Source organism: Gambusia affinis, linkage group LG08 (assembly GCF_019740435.1).
Source record: "Gambusia affinis linkage group LG08, SWU_Gaff_1.0, whole genome shotgun sequence".
Classification (NCBI taxonomy): Eukaryota; Metazoa; Chordata; class Actinopteri; order Cyprinodontiformes; family Poeciliidae; genus Gambusia; species Gambusia affinis.
Genome location: NC_057875.1, coordinates 6,319,683 through 6,334,230, shown reverse-complemented (window position 1 = coordinate 6,334,230; position 14,548 = coordinate 6,319,683). Strand labels below are relative to the sequence as shown.

Here is a 14,548-nt window from a genome sequence, read left to right as displayed (position 1 = left end):
GTTCTACCAGGTGAGCTGCAGAGAAAGCTCCAACTGTATCAGCAGGAGCAGCGGCGGCCATAAGCCAAGATGAAAAGCACAATTAAATTAATTACTCCATAACCGATGAGGATCAGTCACCAGCTGGGTCTGAGGTTTGCACTGGTCAGAGTCTTAATCCCTTATTAGTTCTGCTCGCCCTGTTCCACTTTTCAAATCTTATTCTTGGCTGCGGTCTTCCGCGGACAGAGGCACTCCCCTCTAACTACCACAAGCGCCACGAAAAGGGTGAAAAAAAGCCCCGGCGTAAGCACTTATCCGCTGCTCAGTGCTGGAAAGTGCTGCAGATGCATTTACAGAGAGAGCAACTGCAGCTGAATTAACCAATCTGCATATTCAGAGGGCCTGTTATCAGGGAGGTTGTTCCTGTGCGATGGAGGGCCGTACCTGAGCGGGGCACACCGAGGCAGGGACGGGAGGGACGGAGCGGCGCGGCGCGGACGGGTGCAGGAGATTTATCACCAGCGGCCCCGCAGGGGAGGGGGAGGCGCTGTGATTGGAGCGGCTGATTTCCTCTAAGTGAGACAAGTCTGTTATGTAACAACAGCAGTCGATTGGATGGTTTTATTTATTTATTTTTTTGTCCTTTAGGTGATAAGCAGCGGATGCTTGGTTGGATTTAATTCAGGGAAAGGTTTTACATGCGACAATAGGTGCGTTTCCATTTCAAACGTGCTGCAAATCTTTGTCCATGTTCTGCTAAAAAAATGTGATTTCGCAATTGCGCTGTTTCCATTGAATAAGAAATTAAATCAAAATTCATGTTCAGGAGAGAAGACGTTGAAAATCATGGCAAACATACATGAGATATATTGCAGGAGTGGGCAGAGTATCCAACAATTGTACTCAAGTAAGAGTACTTCAACTTTTATTCAAGTAAAAGTAGCCATCCAAGAGTAAAAAGTATTTGCTCTCAACTGCTCAACTACTGAGTAACTGATCAAATTATGTTGTCTTCTTTGTCATTTCCACCAGTAGTGACATCCAGCTTCGCTTATGTGACTCGTGATCCAAATGAAATGTTTCCATTAGTGATGTTTGATACCACCAATTTCCTTTCAATCCAATACTGAGTAAAACTGAAGCTGGTATCAGTAATACCGATCCGATACTGATACTAAAGATGTGATGCTACTGAAATCTTGACTGCTCTCTATTTATTTTAAACTCAGACGTACATTGAGGCTTCAGCCTCGCTTGCTATGGCAAAACAATTTTAACCACAGCAGAAAATCATACACAATATGTGAAAATGTTACAAACTAAAAAAAAGTAAAGTAAAAACCTTAAATCATTGTTTAGTTATTAAGAACTACTAAAAAGTGAAAACTGAAATGGCTCCATGCATGATTTCTTTTATAATCTGCCTGTGGGTATTACATTTTCTCACATTACACACTTACAAGGTGGAAGAAAAAGTAGTTTCCATCAACCTGGTCTCATTTAGGCAAGTTCTCAATGATTTAGCTACTTTCTAATGTGCTCTTGTTAAACTACATTACCTCAAATAACTTCAGTATTGAAAGTATTGATACTTTGATTTGAGAATCGATCTTAAAGCATATAGGCTTTGTATCAATATTTCAGTATCAATCTGTACATCACTAGTTTCCATTGCAGTTTTGCAAAATCCATCTATTTTGATCCTAACACTTTTGTTAGGATGAACTTTTGAAATTGAAATTTATTTTTGTAATTTCAATTTGCGCACTTCTATGGTTAATGGAAACTCAGGAAGTGCAGCAGATCATGCGTGACGTTTCTGAGGGTTGCAGCGCAGATGCTGAGTGCATTTCTTGAAGCAAGGTCCATGTGTTCACTGATCTGACATATGGTGGGTCACTGTAGGCCGTTGTGCACAGACTGTATTTAAAAGCATTATGTCACGCACTGTGTACCAATGTGTTGACCCTGAAAAGTCCTGTGTGACTTTGTTCTCATATTTTCTCATGAAACAAAAAAAAAAAAAAACAAGAAAAATCTGAAATAAATGAGGGAAATAATCTGATAAATGCACAAATACTATTGTTTTGAGATCATTTTCAAGCAACGTGGCTTAATAATTCAAGTTTGCCCTCTCAAAAACCAGAACTTTAATTTAGTAAAAAAAAAAAGAAAAGAAAACTTAAAACTGGAACTGGAAGATGCTTTTCATATCTAAACTAAAACACAATCAAAACAGTAAATAAAATGGAAATACAAAACAACTAACAACCAAATAATAATTGCAAAAGAATGAACTATTTCCAATTTTGTCTCATCTCAACAAAAAAGAGGGGGGCTGCACAGTGGTGCAGTTGGTAGAGCTGTTGCCTTGCACCAAGAAGGTCCTGGGTTCGATTCCCGGCCCGGGGTCTTTCTGCATGGAGTTTGCATGTTCTCCCTGTGCATGGTGGGTTCTCTCCGGGTTCTCCGGCTTCCTCCCACTGTCCAAAAACATGACTGTCAGGTTAATTGGTTTCTCTAAATTCTCCCTAGGTGTGTGTGTGAGTGTGTGTGTGTGCATGGTTGTGTGTCCTGTATGTCTCTGTGTTGCCCTGCGACAGACTGGCGACCTGTCCAGGGTGTACCCCGCCTCTCGCCCGGGACGCAGCTGGAGATGGGCACCAGCAACCCTCCCGACCCCATTAGGGACAAAGGAAAATGGATGGATGGATGGAACTGGAGAGACAATAAGTGTCCTGAATAATTGCGGATTGAAATGAAAACCACCTTCTTCTACAAACACAGCTGCAAGCCTGCAAGAAAAGACAAGTGTTTGGTTGTTGATTTACCATCCAGAAACCACTTGCTGCATTGTAGATGGTTGTGCAGGAGGCTCCACTTCTGCTTTTCAAAGATGTACAGTTGTATAGTTGCACATGTGTTTGTTTGTCCAAGCTATCAAATTGTGCAAAAGCTTCAGAACACTGAATACTTGTGTAGGCCTGTCATGATAACAAATTTTACTGGACGATAAATAGTCACAGAAATTATTGAGATAAACAATAATGTTGTTGTTTGGAGACAATTTTCAAGTAATATGGCAAGTTTGTCCCCTCAAAGTTAATTAAAGTTTAATTATATAAAATACGCTTAACACTGGAACTGGAAGATTAAAAATAAAACACAACCAAAACAGTAAATAAAATGGAAATAAAAGCCACTTACAACCAAAGTCATAAACAAAACGCTTCAAAATTATATTAATCTTCAGGAAGGAAATAATTGTTCTCATTTTAGTTTATTAATTGCTTACTGTGACAGGCTTAAACCTATGTAACATCTATTCTGCACCGGTGTTTCTTATTTTCTTCCTGTGTTTTCATCTGCAAGTGAAGAACTGATTATTAGACAATTTGTCAGGAAAAATTAACTCTATATAACATTGTCAGTTAGCATGGTTCCAATGTCGTTCTTAGTAACTCATGAAAATCAAATTGTTCAGCCCATAAGGGATTCATTTGCTGACAGGGGAGCATTTAAAGGAAATGATTTGTGCGTTTGAATTGCTTTTAAGGTTGAGCTTGTGTAGCTCATCAACGGAAAATTCACCTCCAGGTAGACGACTTAAACCAAGATAAATCCCAACAACTCTATTGACTTTCCTCTGTGATTTATAGCAGGAGAAACCTGTGTGCTACGTACCAGCCACAGCTGTGGATTACTGTAAACGTGGCAGTAAACCAGCATGTCATAGCATATGGGTCTATTTATACTGCAACAGCAACCTTTTTCATGATAATCTTCCCTTATTTGTATGGAAAGCTGAATGTTCATGTTATTTTTTCATGTTTGAGTCGCTGAGCGGGAGGTCAACTGAAGGACGTCCAGCAGGGTGATGTAATGTTGTTAGGAATCAAGATGGTGGTCAAGCATGAAGAAGGAATCGACTGGGATTGTTGCGCTAAAACTGTTTAATCAATCTTGAGGTTCGCCCCTCACAGCTGTGAAGCCTCAGTGGATTTTAATAGATGTTGGACGATTATCACAGATTCATATTTATTGTTTATATTTGAGCATTTAAAAGGTGACGAAAGCAAATTACAAAATAATCTTACATTTAAGGAATACATTTTCTAAAGCAATAGTTCTAGATTATAAGCAGTGGAGTCTCACAATTTTATGCTCTAATGTGTAAAATTAAGCATAATCTTCATATGATTTAAATCCAGATTAGTTGTTAAAGGTAACAGTTAGTCCAAGTGGTTCCAACACCAAAATGGATCTCTACTGTCTTAAAATCACTAACAAATGTCACAACTTTTTATTCAAAAGCTTTCTACCAATCTTAAAACCATTGTCATATCTACAATGGAAGCTTATTTGCAAAGAAGTCAGTGAAAACTTACACCGGAAATTAAGATAGGAAGCTGTGCACCGCCTATATTATCATTATTATTATTATTATCATTATTATTATTATTTATTTATTATATGTGGACAGTGTAAATATCACAAAAATGTATCTCCACTGAAACTACTGTAATATTTTTGCTTCTTTTATTGTTTTACTTTTGTATCAAACAGTAGCTCTTACCAGAAACCTTTCACTTTAAATATGTTTCATTCAGGAAGATTATTGGTGGTGCACCGACTCCAACCTGTAAATCGTCGTATAATGATTTAATCACAAATACTAGGTCCACTGAAACTGTTGTAATATTTAATTTTTTGTTTGTAGATCTTACTTTTATATTAGAGAGTTGCTCTTGTCAGAAACGTCAACATGTTTCACCTTAAATATGTTTCACTCAGGAAGATTCTTAGTGGTGCACCAACTCCAACCTCAGTTTCTGGTGCAAATCATTGTAATTATTAATATTATTATATGTTGAAAGCATAAAAACAACAAAATATTAGGTCCACTGAAGCTGCTGTGGTATGCTTTGCTTTTTGTAGTGCTTTACTTTTTATATTACACAGAGATCTGTCCATGTTTCACTTTAAATATGTTTCATTCAGGAAGATGATTGGTGGTGCACTGACTCAAACTTCAATTTCTGTTGTACATAATCATCAGGAAGAGTTTAACATTTAATTAAATGATGCTGAAATTAGCCACTATGGTGTTGTGAACTGGAGTTGTTTTAAGATGTTAGTAGTTCACTTTGTTTTAGTCCCCTTCTTCATTAGCTGTTAGCTTTAGCTTCTAGAACCAACTAATCAGAATCTACAACAAAATATAAAGATAATACCTGTTTGTAACCTTTAAACAAAACAATCCTGAATGGTCGCTATAAGATGTTATCTTAGAATGTTATTACGTAAAAAAAAAAAGGTTATATTATTTTATATAAAACAAAAACAGTCAAAACAATTTAAGGAAGGAAGGAGTGTTAGCTCTTTCTGTGCATTTAAAAAATGCATTAGCGGTGCAGCCTGCCGTGTTGCTGCGTCGAGGCCCTGGGAGGGACCATATGCTTGTTTAGGCTCAGGAGCATCCCTTCCCTGCAAACACACACCCAACTTTTTGTCCTCTTCCTCCTCATCAACACACAGAATATCATCAGCCAGCTGGAGCTCAATTTGGCAGACTGGCTCTTCTCACGACTGCATTAGCGCCACCACGAGTGATTTCCTTCACAGATTTCCTCCTGCAGGGCTTCGTCTCTGTCAGGCCTGACATGAATTAGATGTGTTCAGCTGAAGTCCTGCAGAGGGCAGAGTTTAACTACCAAAACGCTCAGAACCACAGGGAATCAAAACATTTTAATGGGGTTCTCCATAAACAGAAAAGAGGGGGTGAATCTGCTCGAACATGTAGAAATCAGATTAATTTTGAGTGAGTTGACAGGAGTATTTAAATGCAGGATTTTTTTGGAAACAGTGGATTGAGTTGAGTTTTATACCACTGGCGCAAACATGTTTAATTAAGTTTTACATCCAGTATTTTTTTTGGAGATCCAGCACTAGTGACTGCTCAGTAAATGTGAACTGCATTTGTTTTTGTTGTTGTTTTTTCTCATTATATTTAACAGGAAGCCAACCTGTCCATGTGATAAAACATTAATTTCCAATTAAGTTGAGAGGGGAAGAGGAGATTCATTGTGTTGTCTGGCTTGTTTGCGCAGTGCGGTAAATTACCCCAGGGTGATTTTTCTTCCTTCTTTCTTCTTGTCTCTGTTACCTCCCCATCTGCCGGCCTCCCCAATGCTCCTTTTATTTTGGATCCAAAGGGACCCTCTGATCCAAGACCACCAAGGCCTGAAATTGCCTCATTCGCATCCGGAGCTGTGCTCTCCAAAAATAGATAACCTTTTATGGAATAATTTGAAGGCCTTGTTTGAAGGTCTTGTTTTTCAGGATTATGGCAACATCATTATTCAAGTTTATGTGGTAATTTACAAGATGGTTCACGTTGTGCCTGAGTTTGCATTTTATTTTTTTGCTATTCAGGAAATAAAACTAATCTGCTGCTTTCAGTTTCAGGTGGCCGTCTGCAAAATTGTAGTTTGAGTGATCAGAAATTGACTGCTTTCAAAGGTTTTCACTCTCATTTCATTTTTAGATTTTATTTCATTCACTCAGTGATAAATATGTATGTTTAAAGTAATAACTAAAAGAATTCATGAATGAAAAAGAGCAAAAGGAAGTATAAACTAAGAGTATAAAAAGAGAAAATTAGAAATTCAACTCAGAAATCTATTACAGACATATTTCAAAAACAAACATCACACTTCATCAAAGTGCTTTTTAAATTTCTTTTAAATACAAGAATAAATTTAGTTTGCTGTACCTCCATGAACTGACACCTTTAACTGAATAGCATCTTTTGATGTAGATTTTAAATTACATTTCTTGAAAATATCACGTCCTTTTAAGTTGTATTTGCGTTCCCTTTTTGCAAATTTATTTTGAATATGATGTGGTAAGAAAAAAAATATATGCACTTTGTATCTACATTTAACATATTCTACTGAATCAATTCATGAAGTTTAAATAAGTTTATTTAAATATTGGGCTTGTGTAATTTTTGTATCCATTTCCACTCTAACAACACTCTTCTGTAAATGAAAAATTTTATGTTTTTGTGTTTTTATCAAGTACTACACTTCCCCACAATGTATCAGATATTGAAAACTCAGGGAGCTATACAAAATATACAAGGCCTTTTTGTTTAATAATTGTTTTAACCTATTTATAACAGAGATAGTTTTGTATATCTTAACTTTTTATGTGATTTATATAAGATTCAGAATAATTGAGAACACACAAAAAACTTAATTCCTTTTGATTTTTTACATTTCTTCTAACAAGTAATTGTGCATTAGCACTGATTTTTATTTTATTTTTTACTATTTCTGTTATTTAAAAAGGAAATAGTTTTGTATATATTAACTTTTTATGATTCATTTAATATTCAGAATGAATGAGAACCTCAAAAGACTTAATTTCTTTAGTTTTTTTTAATATCCTCTCAGGCAAGTAATTGTTCATCAGCACTTTTTTTACTGCTACAAAACATCATAAACTTCATTTTACCAATACTTTAGGATAATCTGTTACTATCAAGCCATTTTTTAATGTTTGTAAATTAATTTCTGCTCTGCTTCATTGTCAGCACTGCAATCAGAACAGGATAAATATATTTTTTCTTCTAAATTGTTTAACTCTCCAGTCACAACATCTGTAGATGTTAACTGATTGGAATTGTTCATCTTTATTAGGCTTTCCTTTTTTGTGTTAAAAAATACTCATGTGATTGCTTCTTTGCTGCTGCAGCCAAGTCACTTGATCCAGGCAGGATTTGGATGTTGCTCGGTCATGTGATCTGCAGGCCTGATGTGTTCGAGCGCTCAGCTGTTGGTGGGAAAAAAGAAAGAGAGATTATGGGTTCATTTAGGGGATTCTGGGAGAAAAAAAATATTATTTTCCTTTTACATGGACTCAAAGCACAGTAATTGCAGCTTTGTGCTTTGTCTGTAAAAATGTTTGTGTTCACAGCATAAACATCTCAGTTATAGCGATCTGCTTTTTATTATACAACTATTGGAAAATGCATTTAAAGTCACAGTTACACTGCAAAAACATGCAGGTGTTACTTCTAGAACAAATATTTGAGTGCACTTCAAATGAGACAAAGCTAAATTACTAGTAACTTTTTCAGCAAGATGTAGTAGAAGTTTAAGTAAATAATTCCTTAATATTGATGAAAAAATGTCAGTGCCAGATTATTTCACTTATTATTAAATGGGAAAAATGTCTCGCTGTTAGTGAAATAATCTAACAGTGAAACTAGAACTTTTTCATCAATATTAATGAATTATTTACTTGAAAATTATTTTCGAGTTAGTTTTGTCTTACTTAAGTGTACTAGGCCAAAAATACTTTGTAAGATTTTGTGTTTTTACAGTGCATGAATGGAAAAACATTTTGTACTGGATAATTTCTTGGGTTAAACTACAAAATTGATGCCTTATAAAGATAAATCCAACAAGGGTCTTTCTGTGTGAAATTTGAATGTTATGTTGACTTTCTTCATAAACACCATTTCAAATCTGTAAACGCACTTTAATTTGTCAAGGTTGCCTCTTGTGCTCTGGTAAGAGTAGCAATACATCAATATATTTTCACTCAAGTAAAAGTAAAAAGTAGCTATACAAGAAATTACTCCCATAAGAGTAAAAAAAGTATTTGGTAAAATATTTACTGAAGTACATAATAACTGATCGTATTATTGATAATTTAATATGTAAAAAGTACATAATCAGACAAACCAAATTATAAAGTTAAGTGAAATTTAGGTATTTTAATGCCGAAAATGAAAAAATCAGGCAAAATAAAAATTTTCCAAATCAGTTATTTTCTATTAAAAAGTTTAACTAAAACTGCGGGTGCGTGTTTGTGTCTGGTGAGTTTTTGGTTGAAACATGTTTGTTTTATATACAGTGGGTAGAAAATCAGAAAATTTTACTCTCATTACATCATAATAACATTACTAAAGTAAAAATAAAAAGCACAATGTAGTAAAAATTCTCCTAAATGTACATTTTTTCAAAAAAGTTACTTCAGTAAATGTAACTAATTACAATCCAACTTTTCTGTAATTTCAGTATGTTTAGTTTTATAAACCAGTAGTGATAGTTTTTTTTTTGTTTATTTCAATTAGCAAAAATGTTTCCCAATTTCAGTTTTTGTTATTTTGCTTTATTTAGTTAACTATAACAACCTTGCTCCTGACTTTAAAAGCTCCACCCTTTGATTTCTGCTGGACGCTGAGATTTCTTTAAGTTCAGCTGCACTTTTTAATCGCGTGGCTTTGCAAAGCCTCTCTCTCTCTTTTCTGAGCTGAGTGTGTTGTCATGTCACCGCGGCGACCTCGCCCGCTGGAGGTCAGGGAGGCTGACGGAGGACAACACAGTAATCACAGAAATATGAGACTTTGAACAGTGGACAGCTAAATCCATTACAGGATTACACTGGGCAACAACTGAGGAAGCATAATGTTTTCTGGTGTCATCTTGCAGCTATGTTGCAGAAATATGTCTCGCACTGAAGTTGGAGGAAATAAATAGTTTTTCCCATGATCCTCCAGATGCATGTTCGGTATATTCTGTGGCACTGCATGGGCGCAGTCATGAAAGCTCATAGACACCATGCCAACCTTTGCTTAGTCGGCTGTTTTTCACGACCTGCGCAGCCGAGAGGTGACTCACTCTCTGTCAGGGGCTACGCACTGTAAAACCCGACCCGCTGTGAATTTCTAATTCCACTCGTGTGATTTGTTCCTGCAGTTTTACTCCAATTTGGATCCATGCGGTGTTCCTTAAAAGTGCTGATGGGAAAAAGGAAGCTGCATTTTTCTTCTTTGTGGCATGTGAAACTCCCTCTGTGCTGTTGAAGGCAGTGATGCAAACACTGCCGTAGCAGCGACAGAGGGTGTTTCAAGGGCTTCAAGAGAAATACATAAAGAGAGCTCAGTGCCTCGCAGATAGCAGCAAAAAATCACGTTTATGTGCTTTTAGGAAGGTTATACAACCTGATTGATGTTTGGTTTTGTGAAATGCTCTGAAAATTGAGTTGCTTGAGGTAACGATTGTCATTATCTGGTCATCTTTAATGTTTAATTGTAAATTTTATACGGGAAATTGTAGAGGAAGAGGTACAAGTCCTGTGGATTCATAATAAGGTTCACCCTCTTGTTTTTTTTGCTTTTATGTCACACTTAAAGGTGCAGTATGTAACTTTTATAAAATAATATTTTTTCCATATGAATCTGTCACTACGTAATGATGGTAAGTTATGAGACAGATAACCTGTGAAAAAATCGAGCTCCTCTGCCTTCTCACGATTCTAACTAAAAACAACCAATCAGAGTTAGGAGGCGGGTCTTAGCGCTGTCAATCACTATCTGTGTGGCGCTATGCTACAGTTAGCAGAGACTTTTGTGAATGCTAAGGCTTATTAGCACGGTCAACGATGACAGTAGATAAATTGTAAGTTGTTTCTTCACCTCTAGCAAATTGAGCCACGAGTACTTGAGGTTGATTGACAGCGCTAAGACCCGCCTCGTGAGGTGGAGATCGATCAATCTTGTCACAGACTATCTGTTTTGTGACGTATTGCAGGTGCATGTCTGCAGACATGTTTTGTGACGAATTTTGTGGTGAATATTTGGTTAAAACATGTTTGTTCTTCATTCAGTGAAGTCACCTCACATTGGGTAAAGTATCCAGATATTTTACTAAAGTAAGACTAGAAATACTTCAACATATTTTTACTCAAGTAAAAGTAAAAGGTAACCATCCAAGGAATTACTCAAGTAAGAGTAAAAAAGTATATGGTAAAAAAAATAAAAAAAGAGTACTCACCTACTGAGTAAGTAATCATTTAATATTTAAAAATTACATCATCGGATGGACCAAAATATGCAGTTATGTGGAAATTCAAAATGAAAATAATTCACTTAAATAACATAGTTACAGCATCATGCAAAAGAAACTTTTATTAATCAGTTTCTTTTAATATAAAACTGATGAAATTTTAACAAAAACTGCAGATGTGTATTTGTGTTTGTTGAAGTTTTAGGTAAAATAAAATTTGATCTTCAGTGAAGTTACTCACAGTAGGTAGAGTATCAACATAATTTACTCAAGTAAGAGTAGCGATACATCATAATAAAATTACTCAAGTAAAAGTAAAAAATACTCATCAGTTACAGTTACTCAAGTAAATGTAGCTAGTTACTGTCCAACTCTGCGACATAATAAGAGTCGGGGGCAGTTTTGGTGTATAAAAGTGACAAAAAAGCAAAAACAAAATAAATCTGGTATGGATCCAGTACATTTCTACATTACTCTCCCCTCCTTTGAGCTTCATTAAATGCATACCCTCCACAGCTGCTGTACATCATTCTTTGTTTTTCCCCAGGATATTTCTGCCTGCCCTTGTTTATCTAATTCTCATGACCTTGGTCATCTCACAGTCTTCCATTCAAGATGCCGCCGGTCCCCTTGCGTCCTCTTCTCGATCCTCCAGCGGACTTTGCTCTAATGTCCTAACGTCAGCAACCTTAGCGCTCCTTCAGCATTACATTCAGGCTCTCTTTCTTCTTCTGGGCTCATTAGTACCACAGGTAGAGTTGACAAGAACGGTCACGCAGTCTTAGAGTGATAAAATACAACCCAACAGAAGAAGAAGAAGAAGCTGCTGCTGCAAAAAAATAGCCTGATCTGGAAAATCCAGCACCAAATAATAATAAAAAAACAACTAACATGCACGAGAGAGTCCAGAGAGTGAGGTTTGGTGCATTGCACAATTTACATTATACTGTATATTGATTAAATCTGTGCGCCCCTTGGGACGGAGTATTGAGCATCGTGACTGTGGGCTGGATTCTAATTCTATCCTCTGAATTTTAAATTACCTTCTGCAGCATGTCATTACTACTTGAGTAATGTACCTCTGCTTTGTGTATAAAAAAAATTCACATTCGCTAAAAATGATGTCGATACTGAATCTTTTATCATTTGTTTTGCATGTGGAATGTGCTTTGCATCAGTTAGTTTTTTACAGACATAAATGCAGGTAAAATAAAAATACTCAATGCTTTCAAAGATGTATAGTATAAAACATATCTTAAAGCTTTCTAACCATTAACTTCATGTTTTTAAGCCAATAACCTATTTTCTGTTTTCATAATGCATAATAATAATAATAATAATAATAATAATAATAATAATAATAATAATAATAATAATAATAATAATAATAATAATAATAATAATATCTATCCCATCATCAGATAAAGCTTTACTGCAGTGCCGGAAAGTGATGGCACCCCTTCTGTTTTTTTATTTATTAAACTTTAACTAGTGGTATTGTGAAAACACAATGGTGAATAATTGTAAAATGGAAGAAAAATATACTTGGATTTAGAAGTTTTGTATTAATAAAATGTAGAAGGTGAAACTGAGTCAATATTTTGCAGAAACACCGTTTGCCGCAAGTCTTTTGTGCTGCGCAAGACTGTTCACATACTGTTAATCATAAATTGATGTTAATGCACTGATTGATAACTAGGATCAATTGGGTTGTATGTATGATTAAATTTAAAATATTTTTTGTAAATATTTGTTGTGAATTGGCGCTATGTAAATAAACTGAACCGAATTGTGTCTCTACCAGCTTTAAGCATCAAAACATTTTATTTTTGACTCAATAATGTAGCACATTGTGAAAAAAATTGCATTGCCATTGTGGGTTTGACTCTAACTTCCCTGTCAATCATATGCCCTCATACTCTTGGGCAAGAGAATTTATGGATATGGACATTTAGTGTATGAATGTGTGTGCAGCTGGCTGAATGAAACTAATATAATAAATAGAGTGGTCAGTATTACTTCAAAGAGGCTAGGTTCACTTTTCAAGTCTTACCACAAATACTCATTTGGATTTAATTTTGGACTTTGACTAGGCCTTTGTAAAACAAAAATATTATCTTTTCTAATCTGTTCCAGGTCTGGTTGTATGCTGAGGTTTGTTATTCCACTTGAAGATAAACATTTTGTTTTTATATTCAAGTAAGAGTTGCACTAATTTTTTTGATGTTGTAAAAATAAAAAAGTAGCCATCCAAGAAATTACTCAAGTAAGGCTAAAAAAGTATTTGATAAAGTAACTACTGAGCAACTAATCCTAACGTCTAATTTAATATTTTTAAGTGATGTCATTAGATAGACAGAAACTTATAAAGTTAGATGTACATCCTGGTTTTCTGGAGACTAATGAAGTCAATTAATGCAAATAGATAAATTCAAGCAGAAATATATATTTTTTCAATATAAAAGTAAGTTTGGTTTTTAAGGACACAAATGACAATAATTCATATAAGAAACAAAGAACAACAAAATCGGGCAAAAGAAAATGTTTCTAAATCATTTTTTTCAATGAAAACTTATGAAACTAACAAAATTCCAGGTGTGTGTCTGTGTCTGGTGAATGTTTGGTTAAAACATTAAGTAAGAGTAGCAATACTTCTTAATAAAATTACTCATGTAAAAATACTCTTAACTTTTCCAAAAAGTTACTGAAGTAAATGTACTTGAGTAAATGTAACTAGTTACTACCCTTCTCTGCTCATATTGACAAAACTTTGTGACAGGTTTAACACATATGTTAAAAAACCCATATATTTAATAAAAGTTGCATACTGCAGTTTTAAGGAGTAATAAGCCCATTCTGTCTGTATGAAATATTCCTTATTAATGGATCTATTGGAATCGATGACATAATGAACAGCCGGTTCCATTCCTCCTTCCATATTGGGAGCGGAGATCATCCATAGATTATTTTTCCTCCGTTGTTTTTGCTCTCTCGGTGGAATGGCGCTCCATGCCGCTGCTTCTGCTGCTGTGGACATCCTACAACCCTCCGCCTGCTGCATCCCTTCCCTGCTCTCTCCCCCGCGAACAAACGGGAATGGTTTCTTCCGAGCCAGCCCGTCACTGTCACCGCGGCGGAGAAGGCAGCCGAAACGCGAGCGCGGAGCGGGGGTTGGAGTGGAGAAGGAAGGCTTCATCCACTGCCTGCCATTGCAGTGCGGCGGCTGCTGCTGCTCTGGAGACCCTTTCCTCCTCTGTGAGACCTCCACAAGCACGCCGCGGACACCATTGCAGTTCCGAAGGTGAATGGGTTTTTTTGTTTTTATGGGTTTCACGATACCTTTCGGGGCGAACTGGAGCTATTCCCTTTCCTTCCCTCCGGGTACAGCAAGCGGGCGATAACGGTCCAGAGCAAGCCGAGGTAACTTAGCCACCTCGCGGCTAACTAACTGCATCCGCGCGCTAGCGACCGTTATCCCTCAGTGAAATCACCACCACCAGCAACAACAACAACAACAACAACCCTCCCTCGGCTGTTTTTAGCTTTGAGCTTCCACAAGGGAGTCATGTTAAGACATAACCTCCCCCTCATCCCTGCTGTCATCGCTCGGACTGGCTGTTAAAATAAAAGCGCGTCCAGGTACTGTTAGCGACTGGGAGCTAGCCTAGCCTTCTAGAACAAAATGTCGGCCAGTTAGGGGCTTG

General features: G+C 36.3%; 1 protein-coding gene across 9 annotated transcripts in view; it reads left to right on the top strand.

Moving 5' to 3' along the window:
* Window positions 1-14,548, top strand: part of tjp1b (tight junction protein 1b) — a 111,481-nt gene that overhangs the window by 24,226 nt on the left and 72,707 nt on the right. The window contains exon 1 of one of the 9 annotated variants that reach the window (XM_044123596.1): window positions 13,635-14,145. The exons of the other annotated variants lie outside the window; for them this stretch is intronic. The gene's annotated coding sequence lies outside the window, so the exon portion shown is untranslated. Of the gene's footprint in view, window positions 1-13,634; window positions 14,146-14,548 lie in introns of those variants that run through there. 9 annotated transcript variants of the gene reach the window in all.